Source organism: Leuciscus leuciscus (assembly GCF_965113295.1).
Source record: "Leuciscus leuciscus genome assembly, chromosome: 19".
Classification (NCBI taxonomy): domain Eukaryota; kingdom Metazoa; phylum Chordata; class Actinopteri; order Cypriniformes; family Leuciscidae; genus Leuciscus; species Leuciscus leuciscus.
Window position 1 is genome coordinate 21,897,651 of NC_138743.1, and position 23,638 is coordinate 21,921,288.

Genomic DNA, 23,638 nt, shown 5'->3' on the forward strand with positions numbered 1-23,638 from the left:
TGATGCAAACATGCTAACTACACAAACCTAGCTCTATCGGTTCGCCATCATTATCGTTCAAACAACTGGTTATTTTCGTTCATGAACGACATACCAGTTCGTTCAACTCGTACACACGATAAGATCTCTCTCTCGTTCAGACCTATGGTTCAGACTCAAAAGCAACTCGGTCAGTCAGTGAAGGGCGTATTCGTTCACTACATCCAACAAATCACATGCTCCGTCACATCTCATACTCGAAGGCTATTGGCTCGAGGTTCATTCTTTGACAGGTTGAAAACACCGGTTCACTGAGCTGCGCATGCGCTGCTAATAGCGCCGCGCTGCTGTGGAGGGAGGGATTTCAGTGAACGAGAAATATGAGTCAATTGATTACGTGAACGAGAACGATTCGTTCACCTAAAGGATTCGTTCAAAAAGAACGATTCGTTCACGAACGTAACATCACTATAGCTTCATATTGTTTATATTAGTTTGCTGGACCGTCGCCTGCAGCACGGAGTAACGGTCGCAGCATCCTCGCGCAGGAGTTAAGCACGGAGCGTGAAGCGGTGAGTTTGACGCCTTTGAATTTGTGGTGATGCGCAGTGTGTGGTTCTGAGCGGGCTGTTAGCTAACAGGCTACAGCAGCAACACGCCTATGATGGGATTAACAGCGACCGGAGACATGCGGTTAACGGACTGAAGATGCCACTGTTTGGGAGGGAATTGATGTGCATGTGTGTGTCATGCGCTGGCTGCGTGTAGTTGGCCGACTTTTGCCTGCTCAACGCTCGGTTCTTCTGAGAACAGGCTACGCTTTTGCGCCTGATGTAGGTGTGTGTGTGTGTGTGTGTGTGTGTGTGTGTGTGTGTGTGTGTGTGTGTAATAATCTGCAGGATTAAGTTTATTCTCGTGGTTGATGGAGGTGGATCACTGAAGGATAACGGTTGTTTGTCTGGAGGGGGGTTCACTTGCCCCCACTCTGAATCGGGGTGTGTCACACTCTCTCCCTCTCTCTCTCTCTCTCTCTCTCTCACACACACACACACACACACACACACACACACACACACACACACACACACACACACACACACACACACACTCTCCAACAGAGGTTAATTTCACTCCCTTGCTTCTTCTGAAAAAGCTTATATCTTCCAAATCTTCCATTACTTCAGAAGTGTTATTGGTCACTACTGTCATCATAAAGCAGAGAAACAAAATTCTGACACTGTTTTAAAGAGATCCCGTGATGTTTATGTAACTTACTGTAGGATGATTTTGCTATTGTATTACAATATGTAGTCGCCTAACGTTAGCTATTGTATTTATTTTTCTTGTAACTATGGTTACCATGATCAAGGCAGTATATGTTTTTAAAAAAATTGTTGGCGTTTTTTTTGCAGATAATAATAATACAAAATAAAAAGAAAGGCAAAACAATTTTTTTAAATCAGATTTTTAGGAAATCATATTGGTTACTGAACATATGGACTATATTTATTTCTTGGCCCTATTCGTTTAATATTATTACTATTATATTACTATTAGTAAAATGTTAGGACTGGGTATTGACAATTTCACAATCTCATGCTGTAAAGTGTCAATTTTGGTGCTTTATTGCTATTTATTTTTAAATATAATAATCAACACACTTTTTTTTTTACTTGAACTGAGGCGCTACTACAGCGATCTGTCACATTATGAGCACGAAAATGGCATTTATTGTTTGAATTTCATGATAATATTGACAGAATTTAATAGCTGAAACTTTGTTTCATATGAAAAGTAACAAAGCTGATTGGATTGGAGATGTTTAGTGAAGTTTTGTGACTAAAAGATTGATTTTGCAATTTAAGAATAATAATCTTCATCAAAATGAAGACGGAATCAAATCAACTAATCGATATGGTCAACCCAGCCCTAATAAGCCCTATATAAATTATAAGTGTGTTACAAAAGCATCTGATGCCCAAGATGTTGAAACGTAGACTATGTTCTTCTGAGCCACAGTTAAAGTGTTTATACGGAGTCTTTCTGCAGTAAACTCAAGCTAAAAGACATTAATTACGACTGGCTCAGCACTTATTGATCATATATGGAAATGAGGCAGCCTTTCAGGAACCTTTTGTCTGAATAGAGCACTGTTAAATTATGAATTCCCCATAAATCAAAGTCAAAGCCCAAAACTGTAATGATCAAAAGAGGATATTGGCCATTAAAATGTGATTTAAATACTGGGCAGTCAAGGGTTGAGGATTTTGAAACATATGCTCTGATATGCTGGGTTATGACTAACTCATAATCAAATGTATCAATACAGGTTGGTTTCTGGTTGACCCATTTTTATGAACATTTATTTACAGAATAAATGTTGTTTGATTAGGGTCTTTCTTGATGCTTAAATTCTCTGTTAAAATAGGCTACTTTGGTGCTGTCCAAAATGGTGCATTTTAGGGTGTGTGAACTGACCGTAACGCTATTGCCCTCTTGACTATTGCCGCCACAACAACGCAAGAACGTCTTTAAACATTGCGTTTGTGTATTTTGCAGAGTCTCACGGCACTCTAAAAATGCGCAGCTAAAGTTTAAGCAAGTTAACGCGTCTCTAGACCTTGCGTTGTTTTTCATTCCACTGACTTGTCTCGTGTTTTTAACAGCAAAAACGTGTTCTGTGTGAACTGGCCCCAAGTATGTACAATGCAACCATGGTTTGCGGTGCATTTGGCCAAACACCTGCGTTGAGTGTTTCTGGCCTAAAGAAGAAGTATAAATGTCTTTGAGTCCCTCTGGTAATCAGATCACAACTATATGCAAAGGTTCAATTTCCTTTGTTAAATATAGCTTGGGTTTTATGAAGCGAGCATCTGCCATTGCTTTAATCCCCATAAACACTCTCACTCTGTTGCTTTCCTTCTCTCTTTCTGCATGTCTGAGCACTTCCTGTCTCTTATAAGAAAGCATTGTCCTTTTCAAACTACTGCAAGGCAGATCCTGGTGCTGCTTCGAGCTGAAACCCTGATCCAGTGCAGCTGTTCTTAGATGGCTGCACAGGTGCGATTCCTGACTTCACTTTGGTGGGATTCCTGTCTTCTGACTTCAAGGGTAACTCTCGCCAAAATGCAACCTAGGATCTTTTTGTTAATCTACCTGAGGCAAACTTTCGTTTAAAAGCATAATTAGAATGGAAACTCCACTTTTAAGTTTGACCGTATTTTCGTTTTCGGTCAAATTGCCTTTTGAATGGGAGTGCTTGGGGCACTACTATGATAGCATCAAAAATCGCTATTTTTAAAACACTAAGAAGGCTCGACACAACATGAAACTTTGCTCGAAGTATCACCAGGGGCTCTACACATGAACTCGAGCATTGAGAACATTGTTTGTGTACACAGAGTTTACTAAAAAGAAAGATTTTGAACAACTCACTGTTGCTGTGTCCGCCGGCATTTTGACAGTCAAAAATAGTCGATCTCCGAATGTGAATGAACTGACTCTGAATTTTAGTATTGTTTCTTATATGAGGATCCTTTTTCAAATACAAGGTCAATATTGATTTTCACTAACGACAAAACAACAAATTATCATTGAATTTATATGGAACTAAGCTTTAGGAACTTTCCATCTTTACTCTCCTCCCTGTTACGTTGCATCCGGAGATCGACTGTTTTTGACTGTCAAAATGCCGGCGGACACAGTCGAGCCTGTCATGTTGTGTCGAGCCTTCTTAGTGTTTTAAAAATAGCGATTTTTGATGCAATCATAGAAGTGGCCAAGCACTCCCATTCAAAAGGCAATTTGACCAAAAATGAAAATATGGTCAAACTTAAAAGTAGGGCTGGGTATCGTTAAAAAATGTTCGATAACGATACCGGTACCTTGACTCAAATACTGGTTCCTGGATGATACTTTTTCCGATACAAATTTTATTAAAAAAAGAAATCCGTTTTAACAACATTACATTACCTCAAAAAAAGAAAAAGTTTGACTTTTTTACACTCATATTTTGAGTCTGTAAAAAAGCACCAATGCTAAAGTCGAAATTTGGTACCAAAAAACAAGACAATGTTTCGATACTCGATCAAGGCAATTCGGTCGGTGCCTAAAAAGTATCGAACTCGATACCCAGCCCTACTTAAAAGTGGCGTTTCCATTGTAATTATACTTTTATACGAAAGTTTACCCCGGGTAGATTAACAAAAAGACCGTAGATTGCATTTTGGCGAGAGTTACCCTTTCACTTTGTTTCCTGGGGGTGTATTACAGAAAATTTCTATCTTAGGTCTTAACTTAAGATATGATACGTTAATTTAGGATTTTTCACAAATTGTACTACATAGCATTTCTTAACTTGATTTAGGTTTCTTATCTTCTCTTACAAAATCTTATTTTATGTTTAGTTGGGAAATCTTAACCCCCCTTGCATTGCAAACAAGCAGATACGTCATTCATGATATGGCGGGGTGGAGTTATGAGGTTTTACCAACAGTTTGAGGAGCCAATAGAGTTACGAGGTTTAGTCAAGTTCTTTTCAATACTTTTCACTGGTTAGATGTTTGCAAAAACCCACAGACAGATGTAAATGGTGACCAATATAGTAGAGCTGCACGAATCTGGATAAATTGAGAACCATGATTTATTTTGTTTCAAACAGAGATCACGATTCTGAACAGACAACTAAACCAAATAACATGTAATTTACAAGAGGTTAAATGATAAAATGGTAATTGCTGCAGTCTATTTAAAATGTTTATTTAATCTGAATGATTTTTTTTAAACGGGTTGAGTGAATGATTCAATGACTCGCTCATAAATACTTGCTTCATTACTGGATGATTTAGAGTTTTTGAATGAATCTTTTGAATGAATGAATGATTCAATGGCACAGTTTTTTTAACAGTCACTCGATACAATCATTATTTGAAGCGTCAAGTTACTTTCAAAAGGTTATTTACTTTATTTTGATTGCTTCCGTAGACATCAGTGTTTATATCCAATCTATAAACTTTTATCTCAGTTCTTCTGTGATCATTTTATTATTTGTAACACAAAAATAACAAAAATGTGTGCCGTTTCATACCTAGGCTATAGGCTACATGACATTTGCTCTCTCTGGGTCAGCGTGTTTTTTTTTTTTTTTCACGGTGTGAGAAGGATGCTGAAGGATGGACTATTTAGCATTACATGGGCTTGAATGATTTGAACGTGAATATTATTGGATGCCTTGTCTGTTGCCTGTTGATCATTTCTAACCCATTCTCTCTGTGGCTTCCAAGGTTAGGCTAACTCATCAACAGCCAACTAAATAAATGTTTTGAAAAGAATATTTATGGCACACACACGTCTAGTTTCAACATTATTTGTTGTTCAGATATTCCTCTTTAAAAGAAAAAAGAATCAGCTGTATGCAAATTGACCCACACTGGGTTTTTGATAGGGCTGCACGATAAATCGCAATTTACATGAAATCGCACTTAAACCAATTTGCCCTATCGCGATTTTGAAATCGCAAATGCTGCGATTATTTTTATGCTCAGCTTGTCATTGATGTACGGCTCTGTAAACGCTGCTCCATCTAAACGCACCAAAGTGAGTTTGAGTCACTTATAATGTGCATTTGAAAAAGCAACACGCGTCAAACATCTTTCCAAACATAAGAAGCATTTATGAACCTCTTGTCCAACAAAAGACAACATTTAATAACATGCTTTTACTCCAAACTCACTTCATAACGACAGTTGAGCTCATCCTTCTCTGAGATGATGTGGCTTCTTGCACAGAATAAGGCAGTCGTGTGTTTATTAGTCATGTTTAAACAATCTAAGCGTTTCAATATTCTGTTAATACAGCTACAGCGATAGTATGATGATAGTACGTGCCAAATCACGTGCGGGTTCATTGCAATTAATTGTGCTGCCCTAGTTTTTGACCACTGATAATGTGTACAGTTGACCAATTTACTCATGGAGCTGCATTTATATCTCCAAATCTCTGGAATTGAACCATTTAGAGCCTTTAAAATGAAGATACTAAAATAAATTTTAGTTAAGAACCAGAATATTAAAGGATATTAAGATTTAATGCTTTCTGCATACAGGCATGCAAACTTGGGGCAAAAAACACAAGAAGTGCTTTTTCACATTTTTTAACTGTCACCGTTGGCATATAATGCAACAAAGATTGAAAAAGGAAACAGATTTTACTAATAGACACTAATCTCTACAGTAAGAAAAAAGAAATTCTTAATTTTAAGTACAATAGAATACTTTGAAACTGGTTTACCTAGGAAGAAAAACATTCTTTTGGGTAGATTTACTCCTAATGGACACAATCGGCATTGACTTGTCTTGTATGGATGCGAGACCCATCTGGCCTTGTGCTTTCTGCTTTACAAAGAAATACGATTATTCACAGATTACATTTGTGAAACGGGACCCCCTTCCACAAGGGCCTATCTTTCAACTGTGTGTGTGTGTGTATGAGGATTGTAGGTCCTGTTCTGCTTTGCTTCCCTGCTCAAATGACAGGGGTTTTCTGAAACTCAAGATGAGCCTCCTCGCAGGATGGGCGTGCGTGTGTGTGCAGTCGCTCTCTTGAATGAGGCCTTGTGTTTACATTCTGTCCGTAAGTGATTCTGTAATGTGCGTACATCGCTCTTCTTTGCATGCCTCTCGTGTGCGAATTCTCATAACGGTGTGTGTTGTAGGGAAAGCCAGAAAGGATGTGTATTTTAAGCTACAGGGTCATTTGAAGCCTTTTCCTAACATCTGTTGTGTTAACGGGCCCATGCCTCTGTCTCTGTGGCTATTTGTGCTTCTGCTCTCAGTCTTAGGCTGCGAGGTTAAGCCGAGAGACTCTTTAATTAGTCTAATGATCAGGGCACTCGCTTAGACATTACAGCAGCTGTTTCATTAGTCTTTCGCATCCCAGGTTCCCTGTAATTTAAGAATTGACCAGTATTTTCACAGGACGTTGTTTATTGCATTACTGCAGTGATTACTAAGTTGTCCACGTTTCCATTTTGATCTGACAGTAAAATTGGCTTTAGTGAGCTGCGCATTACTGCAACTATGTAATTTGGAGGACTGTTCCGAGACCTGTAGTTATGTTACAGTGAGGGTAACAGATTATAGTTCCTTCTTGAGTGCTTTTTTATGGCTGTTTCAAAGGAAACATGGGATATGTTTGTTTGAAGGAGTGAACTACCATGCTACTCTTCAGATGTTGAAGCTATACTGTGCATAGAATAGCCAGATCAATCAACTTATATTTGAGAAAAATGTATAAAACAAAGAAAGTTAAGAGGAGGATTATATCCCACAATGCAGTGTACTCAATCTTTCATTGCCATTGGAAAAATATATGGTTAATAATATTTAATAATTGTAATACTATTTAAGAATATAGTCTAACTGTTTTTACTAAATGGTTGCCCAGCTATCAATCAGAACTGGCCAGTTTTTGCTCCAAACACACCATCATCAACTGGACGTTTTTTATTTTTTATTTTGGCTGATATCTGTTCTGGACTTGTCACACAAACTGCATTGCAATCATTTTCCATAATGCCATTTGTGTGGAAATTACAAAGTCTTTAAACAGGACATTAACAGGCCAGAGACAGGACACGCTGAAGACTGACTCAAAGAGGAGAGTAGAGAAATACTGTACCAGGCGCAGCAAGCTCACTGTTCATGACGCTCGAAACCTTGGAAAAATAAATAAATAATGATTGAGTTGAGGGGGTGGGGGCTTTATATGAATTTCATCTCTGAAGGGAACTGACTGTTTTTAGAAGTTTTACCTTTAAGAAACATCTTACCTCCATATAATGCCAATTAAAGTAGTATTTATAAGCGCAGCGCTGCTTTGTGTACATAGCATTAACAGAGGAAACGCTATATCGCTGCTGTTTCAAAAGTGCCACCTACTGCATTTTCATTCAGTCCGTCTGCTGTTTTTGTTTCATGCAGATGTGTCTTATGACTCATAATTTTACAAATCTAAAGTCAGACCATTCTGCTTTTGCTTTAAACAAATCAGCAACCGGTATCGGAATCGGCCCATTTGCTTGTAAAAAATAATTAGATTCGGCAATGAAAAATCATGATATGTGCATCCCTAGCTTTTACTGTACTTTTGATCAAATAAATGCATAAACAAGGTCAAAGCAAGGTCAAGAGGTTTAGAATGCGGTGTGATGCGTGAGCCACGGCAAAAGACACGAGCGCAACGTTCATCTAGCACACGTCTACATAGAAAAGTAGTGCAATGGATATTGAAAAACGTGTTCAGTTTGAACGGCCTCGCATAGTTACTGTACGTTCACACCGCCGCCGACTTGAGCTGCAAAGAAGCTCTGGCCGCCCTGTCAAGGACGCTTGTCAAAAAAGTACGGGGAAGCTTGTTGACGCTTTGGCCGCTCTGAAGTCTGTGTCACACCATGAAATGTAAACAGAAAAAAAACAAACAAGCAATACATTGATACTAGGAACCTTTTATAATGACAGCATTTTTATAACCGATTTGGTCGGGAAAAAAAATATTTTGATTAATATGCGCGAGGGAGAGAGAGCAAGGCGTATTGTTTGAAGACGGTGAAGGTGAGTGCGCGCGCGCGGCCGGGGCTCTCTCTCTTTTGTAACTGGTCCCTATATGGGAAATAACGTCATATCATAAATGATAGGAAACTCAGCAACAACGATTATCAGTTTCTTCTCCATTTTCTCGGAACTAATGTTTTGGTAGGAACGAAAGTTTACATCGTATGTTTCTCCGGAATCAGCCAGCGCGACGTAGTTTGCCGCTGCTTGCCGCTGAACCGCGTCATAGCTCATTACCATAAAGTTGAGATACTTTCAACTTTCTGGTTGACGCTCAAAACGCCCAAAACGCGACGCCGATGGATTTGACGCTCCTTGCAGCTGAGAGAAGCCAGCTTCCATTGAAAATGAATGACTTCCGGTAACTTTGGAAGCTCAAGTCGGCGGTGGTGTGAGCGTACAGTTATTTGCATCCTGTCACCGTAAACTGACCTGTCAATCATATTGTCACAGTTAACTGGCTGTTTACTGATTGATGATTGGGATGCAGGCAGCAATAGATTATTGGTCTGGTGATCTATTGCACATTGTTCAGTATGCAGTTAGCATCACACTAGTATTCATAGCACACTAGCAGCAATCATGACCGTCTGTTGTATAACAGTTGATGTTTTTGTAACAGAACCCTCTGAAACATGCAGGCTTTCACTCTTGTTCTGGATTGATGTGCTGTAAGTAGTTTCCAGGGTAACGTGAGTGGCTGTCATGCAGTTGGCCATAGAGTAAGTGAGAGGTGATGAGGACTATCAAGAATGTCTTGTCTGTCTGCCACAGTAGCGGCTGAGACTAGTTACTAGGAGCCCATATGATCTCACAAAACACTTTCATGCTGATCTCAGAGGCGGTCTTTGTCTCATTATTGGCATGGAATTTTAACTTTTTGTCATCTGTTTTTAACATTACAACTTTAAGGCCTGCCCACATTGAGTTTGCTGGAACAAAATCACACGAAATTATGAACTATTCACAAACTATTTATTGCACGTTAAAATGATTCACCTTCTGATGGTATTTTAATAAGATACAAAATACAAAGCACAAATTGTGTAAAATAATACATTTTTATATTACGTTTTTTATTGATACTTTTCGGTTTCAACAATTAGCTTGTCGCTTTGCTAACACTAAGGACGACACACAGGGACCTTTATACCTTTAACACACAGGAAAAAATATTGTATAGGCCTAATAGTCATTTTTTTCACAACATTTTATTAGTTTTCTATTAAAATGTTAGCAGGTCATTAAGGTAATGGTACTTTTATTAAGCAAAAAATACACAGCGCAAATATTATGTAAAATAATATTTTTTACACTAAACCTTTTTATTGGTACATTTCGGTTTCAAATGTTAGCATGTTGCTAAGCTAACAGTACATTAAAAACATAATGCACAGCATAAACATTGTGTAAAATACACTTTTATGATTTGTATTGGCTTATTTAAAAGTAGACATTTCAAGCTTTTTCTATAGATATATTTTTCTAATATGAGGCAAGTATATACTGAGTTTTGGTTCTTTTTTGTGACGTGCTCCAGGTCATGGAGACTGAGACGGCAGAAAGCGCACCCTGTTTGTTGTATTTATTTGACAAAAGCACAAAAAAGCAAGATTGAGAATAGTGATGCTCCGATTGATCGGCCGCCGATCATGATCGGCCGATATTGGCAAAAATAGCTTGATCGGCAACCCCCAAAAGCGCCGATCAAAAAAGCCGATCACGTGACCTAAATAACTCGCGCAACTTTTCCGCATGCGCGGCAACACAACAGCAGAGCAGAGCTTGCTTAACAGTGGCAAAATGAGTTCTCCTATGACGGCAATTCAATGGCAATTATAAACGAGCGCACAACTGATGCTGGCGCGCGCGGTAAATGACATTCGCGAGAGGATAACAGATCTACACGCGAGGAAACGGGAACTCGCAGGCTCATTCAAACCCTGCGCGGGCGCATGACATCTCTGCCCTCGCGCGCGCGCATGATCATTCCCCACACTCTCGCGCTTGATCTCCTCTCGCCTGCTGATTTTGCTCGCTCGAACACTTTTATTTTTGGCAGTCGAGGGGCGGGACTTACTGTTTTAATAACCTCAAATGTCATTGTCATTATTTAGTTAGTTCCTCAACTACATCCATTGTAGTCTGCCTGACCCCTCTTTGTTTTGAAAAATTATACTGTGCCTTATTTGGAAAAGGTGGCCTACAGTAGCCTTATGTTATCTTGTTTTCTAACTACAATTAAATAAATATTGGTGGTTCTTCAAGATTTTCTTGACTCTATCATATTTCCATTCTGTGATCGGCAGTGATCGGCAATCGGCAGATCATGATTTTGGTGATCGGTAATCGGTGATCGGCCCCAAAAATGCTGATCGGAGCATCACTAATTGAGAAACAAGCTAGAGCATAAAAAAGAGAAAGAAGAATTGGATTTGTATTTTCATTGAGTTTCCTTCAACTCATTCTTTGCTTCTGCGTAAAGGAAACAAAATTTAGCTTTAAAATTTGTTTACGAAGTGTCTTCAGGGCTCGAATTTCGGGGCGGGATTGCGGGTTTAACGCATCATTTTAATCATTCCCGCAGGTCTCCCACTTATAATGTGGGAAATTCCCGTAAACATTGATTCACTTTAGCATGTAGGTTGTATTAGTAAATTAATCCACATGGATTATAAAATCAGATCAGTCCTTTTAAAACTGTTTGCAAGACGCAATTTCACAAACAGCGTGAGTGATTCAGCGGTGCTGTGTCTTTGCTGTCTCGTCTCTCAAAATGGGTTGCACAAGGCAGTTGTCAACCGAGCTGCAGGCAGCGATACTACACTCTCGCGTTTCGGAGTCGGGACATGACGGAATTGTCACTTGCATAATCGGGCCAGCATTACATCGTGAGTAACTAAAGTTTACCATTTGCACATCTTAAGTCTTACCAGTTTAAACATTCAAGCGATTTTAAACTATTTAGTACTCGCACACTCTCTTAGAGATGGTTTTCTCTGCACATATACATAGGGTAAAGCCGCCTCACAAACAGCTTGCGAGTAACAAAAGTTATTTTTCGTGGATTATATCCCTTTAACAGTTGAAAACATGCGAAAATTATGTCAATTTCTGTCTTGGTGAGTATCCTCTAAACACAGTCGGAGATGATTCGGAGTAATTTCAACCTAGGGTCTGGGTTAGCGGTAGCATAAGCCATCAGGCAAGTGTTTTTTAAATAAAATGTAGCCTACTTACAAACTTTCCAATGCCTCGTTTTATGAGTACAGAACCTATTTGTACTACTGTATAAATTTGGTACCATTCTGGGCATTATTAGTGGGGTTATTTACGAGATGCAACCTTGGATCCATTAGCGCCTGCACTAAGCCATCCGGCTGATATCACTAAATAAGCTCTAACTTTAATAATGTTCGACCAAGGGGAAAAAAGGCTTCTGGGGGGTGTTTGGCTCGAGGTCATGGTGCAAAGGACCCTAGGTTGAAATTACTCCGAACCAACCCTTTAAATAACGCATGTGAAAGTAATGAAAACAGGATCTATGCACTAGCTCTTAAAGTGACAGCAGCCACATGTGTCTGTCTTTAATTTTGTTGTCAAAACAACAAAAGATAGCTTTAATTTTAAGGAATCAGGATTAATAGCCTATGTATTTAATTTAGTCAGGACTAAAATACTACCCAGTGTTATTTTACATTTGATTACTTTATTCAGTTTCTGCAGTATTTCTGAATACTAGTGTTAGACCCAAGCAATAACTTTTCTCTCTTTATTGGTATCTTTATTCTATTGTGTTTATTTGTGCTACTTTTTTCAATGTAATTCAAAGATTGAAATCAATCTTCCTTGTGTTGTGTAAATTCTTAAGAACAAAATTACTCCATTGTAAAAATGCAATGAGTGAAAAAACATTTAGGGGAGATAAATGTAATTAAAAAAAAAATGTCTAAACTCCCCCCTCAAATAAAAAAATCCCCTCATCATAAGAACCACCTAAGAATACCATTTTCCAAAAGGCCCTGGTCTTACAAATGAAGTAACCTATCTTTTGGAAGAGCGAACACCACATTAGGTTTTGGAACAGAGCAAGAGTCTGAATGCTTTTCCCTGTTGATCATCAGTTTAGTTAAACTCTGTTCTACCACAAACTGAGTAAAATTATGACATATGGACTGATGACGCCGTCACTCATGCAGCTGTCAACGACAATTCACGTGATCCCCTGACATTGACCTCAGGCACTGCTAACAGTTGGCTGTACCTTTCATTAGTTTGTTCATTCAAGAGCGCACTTACAATGGCATGTATGGGTGCAATTTATCTATAACCTTTCATCTACTTTTTAGTCACCTTGTATGGTCAGTTTGCACGCATGTGAGAGAGAGGAAGAGCATGTACTTGTGATCCTTGTTTGGTTATGTGTGGGATCTTGGCTCTTGGGATGGATTTGATCAGTGGTTCTCAACTGGTTTTCCTTCAGGATCTAGACTGTTCATGACCCAATCACTACAGACCTGTAACCCTCTGTCTGAGAACAACTGGGTTTGATACACCCTATTTCAATTTTGTGTGTGTCTGTGGTTATGTGGGAAAGACTAGCTGGTTATGATGTTGATGGTGTCAGCTGTAGAGGGTAATTGTGTGCAGATGTTACATGACACTTTGTTAGATGGGTCAATAGCAAATAAGAGTGTTCATAATAAAGAAAAAGAAAAATCTTTTGAAAATTTTGTTTCACATGTAAGAACTGTAATATAGCCTAGTAAAATAGTTTGCAAGTGTAAAATATTAAAGGGTTAGTTCACCCAAAAATTTAAATTCTGTCATTAATTAGGCTACTCAACAATGTCGTTCTAAACTCGTAAGACTTTCATTCATCTTCGGAACACAAATTAAGATCTTTCTGATGAAATCTTTGAGCTTTCTGTCTCACCATTAACAGTCTACTCAACTACCACTTTGACACGTCAAAAAGTACATTTTAACATATAAACATTGATCAGCGACCATAAACAGAAGCTCAACCGAACCTGATTGATGCACGAAAACAAACCTCATTGTTTGTTTTTGAAAACAAACCTCATTGTTGTTCTTGCAGAAGCTCAAACGTGCTGCGTAACACGACAATGAACCTCATTGGTTCTTGAGGAAGCTCAAACGTGCTATGTAACACAACAATGAACCTCATTGGTTCTTGAGGAAGCTCAAACGTGCTACGTAACACGAGAATGAACCTCATTGGTTCTTGAGGAAGCTCAAACGTGCTACGTAACACGAGAATGAATCTCATTGGTTCTTGAGGAAGCTCAAACATGCTGCGTAACACGACAATGAACCTCATTGGTTCTTGAGGAAGCTCAAACGTGCTACGTAACACGAGAATGAATCTCATTGGTTCTATCACATCAAGTGAACATGCTTGAGCTTTTGTTTACCACAACTGATGTTGATGAATGTGGTGTGAGTTGATGAATGTTTATATTTGAATAAAAGGCTAAATTCAAGCTGTTCATCATATATAGCAATCGAGTCGATCTTCAGAAAATTTGCACTAAACCGCTCAATATGGCTTAGTTTTATGATCTCTTTATGAAGTGTCAAAGTTTCAGTTGTGTAGCTTTCAATGGAGGGACAGAAATCTCCCTGATTTCATCAAAAAGATAATCATTTGTGTTTAGATAATGAACGAAATTCTTACGAGTTTGGAAAGACATGAGGATGAATAAATTATGACAACATTTACATTTTTGGGTGGACTATCCCTTTAATATAAATAAATAAATAAAAAAAGAGAGAGAGAGGCAAAAATCATGTATTTTTAAATATTAAATATAACCAAGTTTTTGGGGAGTTGCCCAACATGGAAAGGGTTAAATTAACTGATATTTAAAAAGACTTATTGACAGTCATGAAAGGTCATCATTAATATCATTTCCTATTTTTGTTAACACGTTTCTGCATGTTGGTCACACCACATGACTTTGATTTTTCTAACAAAAATAAGCAGTGAAGCAGTTTTGTTGAAATTGAAATGAAATAGAAAATGACTGAAGTAATAACTTCATTATTTTAATAAAACTTCATAATGTCCTGACATTTTTTACTTTACATTTTTAATTCAGAAATGAAAAGCATACACATAATATAAAGGGTGTATTCAAGTCATTCTAAGTATGAATTGCATTTGTAATGTATTTTTAATAAATTAATAGATCCAGACAAAAAATAATTAGCAGGTATCAACCATGTGTGTGTATATGTGTGTGTGTGTGTGTATGTATACGTGTATATATATATATAAATATAAAATAGCCTATGTGTGACTGTACAGAATGCAATTTTGTTGACCTATATCTGAAGCAGCAAGTGAAAGGGATCGATGAAAAGAGAGCGGTGAATGGCTATTTACACGAAGGCTGTGCTGAATTTCACTAATTTAGGTCAAGGCCAGCAAAACTGGTGCTTGCTGACTGCAGAGATTGTGTCTCCTTGGCTTACAGTCATGGCGATTATCAACATCAAAATGCAAGTTTCTCTTTCAGCTCTGAAACAAGATGTTTAGGAAGAGAAGAGATCACATGACTTAACACTTGAGCACAAACCATGTCACAGTTGAGCAAACTTGTGAGAGCGAGCTTCCCCTCTCTTACCGCACACACACACACTCGTGCTCGCTCGCAGCTTCGTGGGGTGTGTGTTTTGGCGTACACTTCAGAAGAATGGGAGTGCCTGTAACGGGAGGGTTACTCTTTCTTGTTCTTACTCAGACACCCAGAGACATGTCAACTTTGGCCCACTGTCATCTGTCCTACATGGAAACAAACACATCTTGTATTGGACTTCTGCATTGGGGAAACCTCATAGCCTAGTATCATTAAGAAACATTGGTGCCATTTGTCTTTTTTTTCTTTTTTTTTTTTTTTTAAACAGAAGTAGGTGTCTTCTGGTGTACATAATGATAGGTATAGTCCCAGGTGACATACCCACAGATCGTCATGAACCATTTGATGCGTAATTATTGTGAAACTGCAGGCTCCAATCTGATTGGCTGACTTTGATACTGATGGGTATCAAAGTGAACGTTTTCATCAGTCTAGGACCAAAAAATATAATTCACTCAACTGTTTTTTTTTTTTGGGTGCGTAGTTCAGTAGAAATTGCATTAGTTTCAAATAAAAAACGAAAGATCCGCACTGGTTTGTCTCAATGAATAGTTTTTTTATTATGCAAGAAAGCACATATAGATCAAACTAACTAGGCTATTATTTTGATAATAATATGAAGGTTATGAAAACATATGAACGTATCTTTTTTCTTTAAATTTTTGTGTGGGAAATTCAGAACATTTAATCCAGGTAACAATATGGGAAGAACAAGAAACAATGGCTGTCTTGTTTAATTCTTCTAAATCTATACATAGGCCTTTATGTCTGAATGATATAGGCTACAGTAAGTTTGACCTATGTAAAGAAAGATGTATTTTGCAGAGTCTCAGTCAGTAGTGTGTTAGCCTGTGGGTAAGTCACAGCTCTCTCCCATGAGCCTTTGCTGTCCGCCATATGGAGATTATGAACTTGGACTGTCCTTGTGCTCATGTTTCTTCATTCTTCTTCTTTTTTTTTTTTTTTTTTGTCTTCTTCGTTCTTCTTTCACAGTTTCATCACCTTCCTTTAATCTACTTTTTTTGTAGTGTTTCTTATGTGTACTGTTTGTTTGTTTGTTACTTTGCTTGTATAAATCCCTCCCTCTCTTTCTTTTTCTCTTTCTCAGACAGATTATCTGCCAATCTGTTCACCTGTGTTCAGTCCACTGCGCTTAATACAATCAACAGCTCTCTCTCTGTGTGTGTGTGTGTGTGTGTGTGTGTGTGTGTGTGTGTGTGTGTGTGTGTGTGAGAGAGAGAGAGATTAGTCTTCTCTGTGTTGGGTTCTTCACACATTGCCATCAGAGAAATGTGCAGTTCATTAGGCCACCTCTGTTTACTGCCAGAACACACAGGTTTGCAACACAGGATTGTGAGTAACGCCCTGTGTAAGGTCTCAGAACACAGTGAGACTAAATTTTCTTCTGTGTTCCTCATAACATTCACATCCTCTCTACAGACCTCACGTCACTACAGAAGTTTTGAACTAAGATACTGATTGCATCTTAATTTGCATACACTACCTACTAGAAGTATGTATTATGCTGGAAAAGTATGTACTTTTCAGCATGTACTAGGGCAAGATAATCGTGGTAAAATGATTATTGTTCCGCTGCCACATCCAGCAGTGCTCCTGCTTTTGCTCCTCTTTAAGCCAAACTTAACATCTAAATCAGCCGAACAAGTGAGTGTTGTAAAATGCAGTCTACTGTTGCTAACCGTGGGAAGTGCCTGGTATTAAACACTGTGTCATTAAAAGTGCATTAAACCACGGGAGACGTTGTTCCCCTGTGTGCGTGCTTCGAGATGGAACACAGAGAAACAAAGTATGCTGTGGGCTTCGGATTCACGCTTAAACGGTCAAATCGCCTATACACAAAAATGTCAAAATGCTGTTTAGGTATGTATACTCATAAACGCAGTCGGTTGTGTCTAAGTGAATGTAGACAGTTGAAAAAGAAAATGTGTGTGTAACAGTATATTAGATCCGTGCATTCGGTCTTAAAGTAGTGGTGTGAACCTACACTGGTCTCACGGTTCGGTTCGATTACGATTATCATGTCATCGATTCAGTTCAATTCGATATCACAATGCATCGCGATGCACCGCATCCTCAATTTTAAATTTGACTTCAAAAGTGATGTGTGCGCGCCTGCTCGCCTGTTCGGGAAGTCGCAGTGACATTCCAGTTCAAGTTTCAAGGGAGTAAAGCTTGTTTATGCCATTAAGAAAAGGAAAATCTGTCAAATACATTTTGTTTTAAAGAAATGTTCATTTAAAAGCACACTCTAAAAACTCCTGGGTTATTTCTTCAACCCATTTTCTGGGTTATTTGTGTTGGGTTAAAATTATGGGTTATTTTTTCAGAGAGTAACCATTTTCTGGGTTATAGGGCTAATATTTTGACCCAATTCATGGGTTGTTTGGGTTTCTGGGTTATTTTTCAAAGAGTAACCCATGTTCTGGGTAGGCTTTCTCACTCTCTCTCTCTCGCAGTTGTTCTGGAATTTTCTCACAACAGTCGTTTGAAATAACCGTCGCTTCGCGCTCGATCCGTTTTGGCCTGTGCTTCATCGGTGCAACTTCATCTATATTCAAGGTAAGAGAGTATTTTCAGTGTTGATGTAATGTTAACTTTTCTGTGTCCATGTCCCTGTTGTTAGTTTAGCACCATTTGCTAAAAAAAAAAAAAAAAATACGTTGCTACGTTGAGACTAGCGTTAGCCGTGGTAATTCTGTGGTTGGCATGTAGCCGCGGCTATCACGACAACATCTAGGTCTAGGACAACTCGAGGTAACGTTATCGCACAAGCGGACGCGATTTTGAACACGGTCCTGAGCCGTTGCTGGGTGCCGCGGACAGACCGCCGCTGTGTGTGTGTGTGTGTGTGTGTCCGTTACACTCATAGAGAATAATGTGTTCGAATTTTAAAGACGCGGCGCTGCGCTTCGCGAGCCCCTTGAGAGAGTGCACGTCCGGTGAGCGATACCTCGAGTTGTCCTAGACGCGACGCGGCGCTTCTCGTCCGGTGTGCGAGCCCCATAGCTGCGGCTACAGAGCGACGAGGCAACACAATAGTTGAGTTATGTTTACCAGCTGTGCCGTGCTTATCATATTATACAGTGCTCTACTGGCTGAAGTAACGTTAGGTAGAGTTAAAGAAGCGGGTCAAGTCTTCAAATTGTTGCTAAACTCTATATTGCTATGTTTTCTCCACAGTTTTGTCGCTGATAAGCTAACTGAGTGGCAGCTGTCTGAGCTGACAGAGAATTTTAGAGGTGAGCATTTTACTCTTATTGCCCTTATATCATCTCTCTATACCTACTTTTTTTAAAAATAAGACTTAAATGTGTCAGTGCAAGATTTTGTGAAAGTCACAACTTCTTCGACAGTGGGGTATGTACAACCCTAAAATATTACTGTGCCTTGTCTTCAAGCTGTTATGCATAAGAATGGGCTGTCATTACACTTTTTAATGAAAGAAAATATGTCATTCACACAAAATGGGTAATGTTAATGCTGCAAAATAACCACATTAGTTAACTAGCAATTTGGGCCACGTAAAAAAAATTAAATAAAAAAGCCACTGCATTACCTTAAAAGTGATTATTTGTTAGCTTGATAATGAAAGAGTGTCTGGTGAGTGGTTCACAATTGTCTCGACTTATTAACAATACTCATATTGTCTTGTTTTCTGTCTTTCAGATAGATGAGGAGGCATTTCTTCTCTTTGATGAGGACACCATCAAAAATCTTGTCCCCAAAGTTGTCCCCAGGCTTAAATTCCTGAGGCTCTTCTGAGAATTGTTGTTTATTTTTCTATTTTTTATTTCTAATATTGTTATTACAGTGTGACCTAAAATAAATATGAAAATAAACATGTCCAAGTGTGTGTTTTTTCTTATAGATTTTTATTTAATGCAATAAAAATGTAAAAGTGCTTGAAGTGTGTAATATAATGTAAAACAAAGTTTTAATTTCTGAAATAAGGCATACTGGGATAGTGACCCAAGTTAGGTTATTTTTGACCCAACTCCTGGGTTAAAAAGGGACCAACTAATTTTTGGGTTATTTCTACCCAGATGTTGGGTTTTTTAAACCCAACATTTGGGTCAGGTATTTAACCCATAATGTGGGTCAAAAAGCATAACCCAATTTTCTGAGTTGAAATAACCCATAAATTAGTTGGTCCCTTTTTAACCCAGGAGTTGGGTCAAAAATAACCCATTATGGGTTATTTTTGACCCAGGGGTTTTTAGAGTGCAGCGCTTATTAATCAGTGTATTATGTTACCATAGAGATGCACGCATCAACCGTCGCCGAGTCCGCTGTTGAAGGTGACGATCATCCATTTATAATCACGTGTAACAACACAGAATAATTGTAATTTGACCATCGGGTGCAGATACTTAATTAAGAGAAAGTTATTGGGGCGGGCGGATGATTTATTTTTGGCTGTGGATTCGAGTGACGTTGGAGCTCATCCGCGCATCTCTAAAGCAGTCAGACTCCGCCAGGCGTCAACAGCTCGGGGTGAAAACGGCTAACGTGGTTTATCAAGTTAGTGGTATTACCTCCTGCATATTCTATTTGTCCGTGACATGAGCGCACACAGCGCGTGTTTTCTGCAGGTCGTGCTTACCAGGTTGTTCATAAAAGCCGAAATGTGCCCAGATGTAGGCTTTTAAAGTAGTTGGAGCAATTTAAATTTTCTCTCACTCGCGTCTCTCCTCCCTCTGCCATTGTATGCTACCGCGACAAAGCACATACGCGACAAATGACGTCAGAAAAGCGTCAGCACATTTTAATCGGTTATGGTCTATTACTGAACCGATACCGAATCGTCCTCGTCTGCATCGCGATGCATCGTAGAAACGGTAAATTTTGACACCCCTATCTTAAAGTGACAGCAGCCTAATATTGCTGCTTCTCTGCTTCAGTCTGTGTCATTATTGTTAATCAAACAACACAGGACAAAGAGAAAATCACTCACTTCTCTTGAACTTTGTAGCTTTAATAAGGATTAATCTATTAATGTATACTATGATTGATTACTTTGAGTTTCTGTTGTAGGCTATTACCTATACCACTGTTAGTACATCTCCCTAACTTAAAGCACTGCTTATTTTTGTTCTGTTGTATTTATTTATCCATTTTGTTTGTAGTTTATTTGTTCTTATTGTATTGCTGTCTGCTTTCTTGTATTCTGTAACCTTTTAACCTTCTGGACCTTTTACTTGGATACATTAGTTAACCTAGTATTAGTTTTTGCTGAAGTAGCCTATCGATGGTTGTGAAATTTTACTGATATCTAAAATTACCTGTATCATTAAATAAGACTTTGATCATATCACCCACCAATAATCCTGTAAAATCGTGATTTTAATAATGATCAAAATAATCTCGATGAGTTTTTTTCCATAATTTAGCAGCCCTAACATGCACTATCATAACATACATCTTTATTATACCATGCACATTCCACATCAGTGTCGACACTTTGCAAACATAGGCCTATTCTTGACCGTAAATGAGAAGGTCACAAAATGTTTACAAAAACATCACCGGTTAACCAATAGGCTATACCAGGAACGAACTTCGCGACAGTTATGTTCTATATAGTTTGATTGCGTGTAGTATAAATGTAATCCTGATGTACTGCAATCCTGAGTATTACAATTCGTCATACATCATTTCATTTCAATACACAAATCCTCTCTAGTTGGCCTCATGGGCTAGTAATCGGATGCGCACTGCAGAATCTCATCGAAAGTAGTAGGTCGACCTGGTACTTTTCACCTACCGTTTATGAATACTCTAGGCCAGGGGTTCTCAACTCCAGCCCCCGAGGTCCACTCTCCTGTGGAGTTTAGTTCCAACCTTGATCAAACCGAAGACCTTGATTACTGTGTTTGATTAGAGTTGGAGCAAAACTCTGCAGGAAAGTGGACCTCAAGGGCCAGAGTTGAGAATCCCTGTTGACACTTTTGTCAGATCAGTGCGTTATCTCTGTTGCTGTTGGTTGGTACTTTTTTTTGTCAATTGAACATATTGAATTGCCATTTCTTAAGTCTTGGAAGCAGGGCTCGAGACTAACGGCGTCCTATCGTCCTGGGGACGATAGAAAATGTGTTTAGGACGAACAGAAATATTCTCCAGGACGCCTACAGGACGAAAGACATTTTTGTATGCGTGTTCATTTATTTCTAGCCTATTAGGGTAACTTACTTAGAAAATGCCAAAATTAACCGACCAAGCGCTGACTACAACGGAGCGTGTCTTCTCATGCTGTTACTATAGTTACTATCACTGGCCGGTTACTCACCCGGAGACTTGTTTCGCGGTACATCTATCACATGGCTTATTTTCACAGACAAAAACGAGACGATAACTAAATAAAACTAGTTTTGAATGACAAAAACCATGACGAAAATCTATTGACATTTTCGTCAACGAATAAAACCTAGACAAAAATGTTAGATAGTGACGATTTGGGAAGCGATCCAGTCAGAACTGATGTCCTGCGTTTGATGCGCACATTTGTACTGTAACGTGCTGATCTACCCAGCGGCACACGGGCTGACATGCATGTCTCATAAAACGTTAAAAAACTTAAACGTCTGGGAGAATGAGTAGAGCAGACATATAGATCTGAATAAGAGTGACGACGCAAAAAAAGAGCTCTATTCGGTACGGTTTTCTGTGTGCACACACCCGACCCGAAGCGTGCAGCCATGCACAAAGACACCCATACAGCGCGCGAGTACTGAACTGAGCTCTCTTTCGTGTCTGAGTGGACAAATACACACAATATTATGTCGAAATGTCCGTTTTGGAGAGTATTCACGTAAACTATGTTGGTTATGTTTTAAACCGTTTTGAGTGTATCGGATGTGCATCAGCGCACGTCATTGGACATGATCCGATGTCTTAAAGTGACAGACAGTGATAAACCTAATGCGGTCTGTGTCCTTAATATTGATCAAGCAACAAAAGAAAAAGAGAAAAGCATTCACTACTCGTTAATAGCTTTAATAATGATTCATTATATTTAATTCATACAAATAAATATGTCTGCTTGAAAGAATAAAGAATGATGATATTTTTGAGATATGTAGTCACCAGTATTTATTTGTTATTTTTTAATCCAACCAACTCAAAAACGTTTTGAGCTGTATGTATTTTTATCTGCATGAATTTATCTGCATGAACTGCACATATTTGTTCTGCATGAATACAAAAAAGCATTTAACTCCTGTTATTTTTTATTAAATCTGTTTTTTACCTGTTTACAGATAACTACTTTGAATGGAGCTAAATAAATATAATAATATATATCATAAACATTTTAATGGTGTTTTTATTATGTAACTAACAACTATAGATGATAATAACAAAGTACAGAAACAACATGTTTATTTTGGGACGGTTGACATTCACTTTAGGACGGTTCAAATCGTTTTTCAGGACGGTTCCAGGACGGAGGTGAAAAAAGTTAGTCTGGAGCCCTGCTTGGAAGGTATGAGAAGTGACGTACTGTAATCTGTGACTATTGCTGTTGGTCAGTGTCTGTCTGTCAGTGCAGTGTGAATTAGCTTCTTGAAATCGGACATACTATTCATTTCCCTCACTTTGCCTACTACTAGGACACGAAGCCTGTGTGCTTTCTATCTGTATTTTGGGAAAGGTGTAAAAAGTCTCTCTCTGTATTTCTATCCCTTGTTCAGTCTTACTTTGTGTCATTAACAACTTCACATCCTCCATTGGTTCCAAAGCAATGGGAAGATGGGAAATGTATTGTATCCGTTTTCTTTGTCTTCTTCACCTAATAATGGCCTTTCATGTCCGCTTTGTTTTGCTGTCAGGCGTTTTCCGGTTGTTCCACTGGGGCTTTTAGTTGGCTTCTGCCTGGACACGTCGCTCAGAGCCTCAGGCGTCTGCTCAAACAAGTCAAACACTCACACACACACTCGCTGTAGGGGTGTTGGGCGGACCCAGGGTTACCCATTATCTGTCCTGCTTAGAGATCCAAACGCTGAGTCTTTGTCCTATGTGGGAGTGGACGGGTTGTGAACATGCAAACACAGGCAGAGAACAATGTCTTTTCTATATTAAGGAAGTTTAAATCAACGTTTTTAGGCAGTAACACATCCTGTCCAAGCCTGTCATTCAGTTGTTTTTTTATCTGTATTTGTGTAACGTGCATGACGAAGGCCTTGAACGTGGTTTGAAATGTTCTGAGCGAGTGCTCTCAAAGGCGGGAGGTAGAAAAAGAACAAGAGAGGGGAGAACTGAGGAGGAGCGTGGGGTGAAGAAGTGATACAGCTGTTTGTTTAGCCACAGCTGTTGCTCTTCATCACACACACACAATGAAACATTGTTCTGTGACGGTCAGATTGAGAG

At 38.8% G+C, this 23,638-nt stretch overlaps 1 protein-coding gene and 1 long non-coding RNA gene across 5 annotated transcripts in view; both read left to right on the forward strand.

The window, feature by feature from the left end:
- Nucleotides 1-403: 403 nt before the first annotated feature.
- Nucleotides 404-23,638, forward strand: part of ralgps2 (Ral GEF with PH domain and SH3 binding motif 2) — a 125,485-nt gene continuing 102,250 nt past the window's right edge. For 3 of the 4 annotated variants that reach the window (XM_082146822.1, XM_082146825.1, XM_082146823.1), the window contains exon 1: nt 404-551. The gene's annotated coding sequence lies outside the window, so the exon portion shown is untranslated. The remainder of the gene's footprint in view (nt 552-23,638) is intronic. The other variant, XM_082146824.1, reaches the window with a different exon arrangement.
- On the forward strand, nt 17,519-19,118 carry LOC309481549. The gene is made up of 3 exons (XR_014200052.1): nt 17,519-17,833; nt 18,455-18,513; nt 18,941-19,118. It is a non-coding gene; the product is annotated as an uncharacterized lncRNA (long non-coding RNA).